The sequence below is a fragment of the Oratosquilla oratoria genome, chromosome 19 (assembly GCF_046742065.1).
Source record: "Oratosquilla oratoria isolate Oo_2021 chromosome 19, ASM4674206v1, whole genome shotgun sequence".
Classification (NCBI taxonomy): Eukaryota; Metazoa; Arthropoda; class Malacostraca; order Stomatopoda; family Squillidae; genus Oratosquilla; species Oratosquilla oratoria.
In genome coordinates, this window is record NC_134795.1 from 35,750,016 (window position 1) to 35,756,456 (window position 6,441).

A 6,441-nucleotide genomic window follows, 5' to 3' on the forward strand; every position below is an offset into this window, starting at 1 on the left:
AGGAGAAAATGCCTCGAAGCGGCCGCCATTCAAAGCTTCAAAACCATTGAGCAGAACAGAGGCATGTTTAACATCGCCCCTCCTATAATCCATCTGTTACCCGCATTAAATAAATGTATGAAATGTCCCCCTTAGTCCACTTCAACAAACTGTCCGAAATGTCCTCCTTTGTCTCCACCAAGTCCCACCCGTCCCCCTCCTCCCCCTCCACCTACCACCCACCCCTCCCTGATAACCTCTCCCAGTTCCTTCCCTGTTGGCTTATATGTGCTCAGAGTGTGTGTCATGTCTGTACTTGAAAAAGCTGTAACAAGCGAAACGTAGTACTAATAAAGGTTTCGATCTCACAAGGTGTTTATTCTCACAGTCTTGTCGGCTTTTGCCATTGTGATTCATATATATATATGCCACATACTCAATAACATACAATATATATTCATATCGAAAATTCCCGTAGAGGACCAAAACTTATGACCACGCTTGGTTGATGTACAGGAACGTGCTTGGGATCGTAGGCTGCACCCCGACCCCCCTAGTCAAGCATGGGTGGTGCGATTGTTTCATCGCGATTACTCTACGGGTTTCTGCACGCGATTATGCCATATCATCGTGTGTGTGTGTGTGTGTGTGTGTGTGTGTGTGTGTGTGTGTGTGTGTGTGTGTGTGTGTGTGTGTGTGTGTGTGTGTGTGTGTGTGTGTGTGTGTGTGTGTGTGTGTGTGTGTGTGTGTGTGTGTGTGTGTGTGTGTGTGTGTGTGTGTGTGTGTGTGTGTGTGTGTGTGTGTGTGTGTGTGTGTGTGTGTGTGTGTGTGTGTGTGTAGCAAAGGCTATTCCCCCTTCTGGGTGAAAGTCATCCTCCTCCCGCCACAATTGTTCGGGGGCAGATACAATGCAGCGAGACACAGTTGTTCTGCAGTAAGGCCTGAGAGCTGAAGGTAGTTTACCCTCATCGTTTCAGCCTATGAGGACCGTCCTCTTAATCTACTCAAAATATGATTATAAAACGGATGAGAAGAGCCTCCGTTTGTGTCGTGTATGAGGTGGATGAGAAAAATATTCCTTTGTGCCACGACCCCTCTTCTTCCGTTCACGATCACCCATCATTCGCTCCTACCTATTGCACACTCTCGTACTAGCTCGACAGACATTCCTCTTGCGTCCAAAGCCCCCTTCTCAACCATCTGCTCATATCGTTCTCGGTCTTCTTGTCCAACTCACTCCATACACCTCTGCATTTATTTAGCGTTTTATAAAGGATTACAAAGGCGGAGCATGCCGACAGGAGACCTCTTGGTCCATATCTAGGTCGGATGCGAAAAAAATCATAATAATAAGATAATAAATAAAAAACTATAATAATGTAAATAACAAATAAAATACATAAATAAATGCATAGGTATAGTTGAATAATAAACAAACAGGTAAATAGTAAATAATAATAAATTGACATATAACTAATAATAAATGAAAATCAAACAGATAAATGATAACAAAACAAAAACAAATAATATAAAACAAATTATAATCATTACAGCATCTTGCTTAGGTGTTTATCTAAATGATTCTTAAAGCTTCGAACTGAACTACATTGCACTACCTGTGCAGGAAGTTTATTCCATTCATTAACTACACGGTTGGCAAAGTTGTTTCTACCTACTTCCAAATTGAATCTATTTCCGGACACTTGGAGACCATTATTTCTTGTCTGATTCTCATACAATGTGAAAATTTTGTCACTTTTGATATTGTCAATTCCTTTTAGAATCTTAAAGACCTGTATCAAGTTACCTCTGAGTCTACGCTTTTTTAGGGAAAACAGATTCATATGTTTTAGTCGATTTTTGTATGATTTATTTTTGATGATTGGAATCAGTTTTGTGGCTCGCCGTTATACTTTTTCCAGTCTGTCAATGTCTTTAATGAGATTCGGTGACCATGCGGAAATAGCATATTCCAAATGTGGATGAACTAACGATTTATGTAGCTTGTTAATGAGTGATGGACTTTTGAAATCAAAAGATCGCGCAATCAGTCCTAGAATCTTATTTGCTTTCTCAGAGGCTGAAATACACTGCTTGGATGATTTGAGGTCGTTACTGATAATTACGCCGAGATCTTTTTCACTATCCACTTTTGTTAACGAATTTCCAAATAACTTGTAATCGTACTTACTGTTATTTTACCTATGTGCATTACCTTGCATTTACTTGCGTTAAATCTTATTAGCCACTTTTCAGACCATTGCTGTAATTTATCTAAATCTTCTTGAATATCTAATTGGTTTGAGTGATCATTTGCCATTCCGCACAGTTTTGTATCATCAGCAAATTTGGAAACAGTAGATTTTAGTCCATGGTCTATATCATTTATATATACTATGAATAGAAGTGGCCCAAGAACGGAACCCTGAGGAACTCCACTTGTAACATTTTTCCATCTAGAAGTTTTTCCATTTAAAAATCTCTCTGTTTTCGACCATTCAACCAATTACTAGTCCAACATAATAGGCTACCACTTATTCCGTGTAAAGCTAATTTAGTAAGTAGTCTTTCGTGTGCGACGATATCAAAAGCTTTTGCAAAGTCTAGATATATTGAATCTATATTGTTTCTTTTGTCTGAAACCATGCTGGCTATCATTTATCAAACGGTTACTTTCTAAATAATGTTCGATAGCATCTCTGATGATAGTTTCCATTATTTTTCCAACGATTGAAGTCAATCTTATAGGTCTATAGTTATTTGGCTTCTTTTTGTCACCTTTTTTGAATATGGGAGTAACGTTAGCTAGCTTCCATTCTCTTGGGACATCTCCGGATATGATGGATTTCTTGAAAATAATTTCTAATGGAACAACAATCTCATTTTTCATTTCCTTTAAGATTCTTGGATGCCAACCGTCAGGCCCTGGTGTTTTATTAACTTTGAGTTTATCTATAAACCTTTTAATTTTTTTCTTTTATTATATTTACCGTAGTAAGTTTAACCTAGACTTTTCACAGGTTTCAGTTTGGAGCTCACTTTGAGGTGTTTCGTTTACGAATACCGAGCTAAAATAATTGTTTAAGATATTACACATTCCTTCATTTGAATATTTAAGTTGACCGTCAGCAGATAATAGTGGACCAATGTGATTCCTAACAACCTTTTTATCTCTAATGTAACTATAGAATTCTTTGGGATTCTCTTTGGATTTATCAGCGATGTTCATTTCGTATCGTCGTTTTCTTTTTCTTATTGTCTTTTTTAAATCTCTCTGTATTGATATATAACTTTCATAGTCATTAGATGCACCCGAGCACTTATATTTCTTATAAGCCTGTCTCTTTTTAGCAATACTTTTTTCAGTTTCTTTGTCGAGCCACTTTGGGCGAGCCTGATTTGGGGGACGTCTGTCCTTAAAAGGAATGTAAGTTTGAATCATCTTAGTGAGCGTATTTTGAAAAATTTCCCACATCTGATCTACAGGTCTTTCGTTTATTTTTGCCTCCCAATCTGTAAGCTGAAGCTCCTGACGTAGTCCTATGAACTGAGCTTTACTGAAATCGGGTATTTTAGAAACACAAGTATCGATTCTAAATTTTTTTAGGAGTTTGAATCTAACTAAGTTGTGATCGCTATTTGCAACAGATTCACCGACTTTACATCAGTTACCATGCTTTCACGGCTAGTGATCAATAAATCGAGTAAGTTTCCATATCTTGTGGGCTCTTTTATATGCTGAATTAAGTAATTGTTACCAAGAAAATCAATCAAGCGACTACCTATATGGCCATGTTCATGGGTCATCCAATCAATGTCAGTAAAATTGAAATCACCCATTATCAATAAATCCCGGTTGCAGAAACTAGACAGTTCTTGAAATAATAGTTTGTCGTCTGCTAATGATAATGTCTTTGGCCTATATATTACACCTATATTCATTTTTTGTCCATTTGTTTGGGTTAACTCAACCCACAAACTATCATATGCATCCTGTTTCACTTTCTCTAAAACACAAGCATGAACATTGTTTTTAACGTACAACAGAACACCCCCCACCTTTCTTGTGGTTTCTATCCTGATGAAAGTGTTTAAATCCCGCAATATTAAATTCAGCTTCGAACTCTGTACCATTTAACCATGTCTCAGTTATTCCTATCATATCGAGATTTTCGCTTTTGACATACGCCTGTATTTCTTGAAATTTGTTCCTAATACTACGAGCATTAAAGTACATGGTTTTAAGAAACTCGTCATTATTTCTTTTTGACACATTTTGAGTTTCAATATCATGTCTTATATTATCATTTTGTTTTTTATTTATATATTGCTCTATATTATTATTTGGTCCTTCATTGACATTCAATGCCTCATTAACATTTCTCCCATCAAAATTAACACTTCCCCCATCACGGACATCTGGTCGATCACGGTCATCCGATCTCTTTTGTACATTTTGTCCCCCTACGTCACCGTGATTCACGCCGGCCTCCCGTCGTTCATTGGCATAATGTCCGGCATCCCTTCCTAAAATTAGATTTTGTCCTCCAGTGACATTATATCCTACCGTGATATTTTTTCCTCCACTATAATTACATCCCATCGTGATCTTTTGTCTTCCACTGTCATAACATCCCATCATGATATTTTGGCCTTCATTGACATTCTGTCCTGTATCCCTTCCTAAAATTATATTTTGTCCTCCACTGACATTATATCCTACCGTGATATTTTCTCCTCCATTATCATTACATCCTATCGTGATATTTTGTCCTCCACTATCATTACTTCCCATCGTAATCTTTTGTCCTCCACTGTCATTACATCCCATTGCGACATTTTGTCCTATGACATTACATCCTAATGTAACATTTCGTCCTCTACCGACATTATATCCTAAAATTATATTTTGTCCTATACTGGCACATTGTTCTACATTAATGCTATATTCTACACTGTTTTCCCATGTACATTCTATTTTCCCTTCCCTTTGGGCTTCAACCCTAAAAAAGGAGCTAGTTCATTACAAACTCCCACAATGAAGTTTGTAAGAACATCTTTGCCTCTGCGGGTAAGGTGGATCCCATCAGAAGCGTAAAGGTCATGGCGCCTAGAAAAGAGATACCAAGGATCAAGAAAGTGGTATCCCAATTGTGTGCACAACTGCGATATCCTATCATTGATCCCTATGGCTCTACTGTTCCAACACGAGCCTGCGTAGCTCCTCGGGAGGATCCCACAGACTACGTGACGGCTCCCACGTTCCCTCATCTTCTGAAGGAGGACCTTGTAATTCCGAACAAGTTCCTCTGATCTCACCCTACCTACATCGTTACTTCCCGTATGAACAATCGTAACCGTGTTCTTCCGTCCTTGCTCCCTGATGGACTGGGTACAATCGGCGATCCCACGGCCCCGTTGACATACAAGCTTGCAACGTCGCTTAGACTTCCGCTGCAGGATGTCGTCATAGCCTCGCACCATGGAGTCCCCCACCACCAAGAACTCCTGGTTTTCAGCCACTTCATCCTCCAGTAGAGCAAAACGATTGGCTAGAGCCAGCGGTTGCTCAACAGGGCACACGTCTACCGAACGCGGACTCGACAAGCGGGACCCCACGGAGAGCCACTCGCTCACGGCAGTGACAGTAGGGGAAGAAGTGAAACACTCTTTGGGTTGTGGGGAGGGTTCACTCTTCTCACGGAGCGCACTCCTGAGAAGACGAATTTCCTCCTCACACATCCTGAGACGGACCTTTAGGTTCACGCAACCTTCACAAGCCATTTCGCTCCTCCTTTAGCAATAAAAACGGCAAAGAGAAAATACAAATCAACGACAACAACAAACAAAAAAACAAAGCGGTCTCTAATAAACTGAATACGCGAAGCTTACTCTGCTTATCTTATACTATTTCTCCTACCTTCGGAGTACAGTTACAAAAACACAATACAATCACTTAACACCATTCGAAGATATAGATTTCACAGGTATTCGCTAGCTGGTGTCTGTGCAGAAAAACGAGCTCTCTAGCTGAGGTCACGAGCAGACTTTGATATATATACTATATATGTATATACATATATGCATAATATATATAATATATATATATATGTATACATACTATATATATGTATATATAATATATATATACATATATAATATATATATAAATATATATATATATATATATATATAGACTGGAAGTGAGCATTAAGGGAGAGCAACTAGAGGAAGTGGATAGTTTTAGATACTTGGGTGCAAATGTGGCAGGAAAAGGTGGAGTGAAGGTGGAGGTACAATGTAGATTGAGAGAAGCAAGTAAATGCCTTGGTGGATTGAAGAGTGTAATGAGGAATAGACATTTGAGAATGGATGCTAAGAGGAGACTGTATGAAGGAGTGATTGTGCCAACAGCACTGTATGGGGCAGAAACATGGAACATAAGAGAGAAAGAGAGAAGGA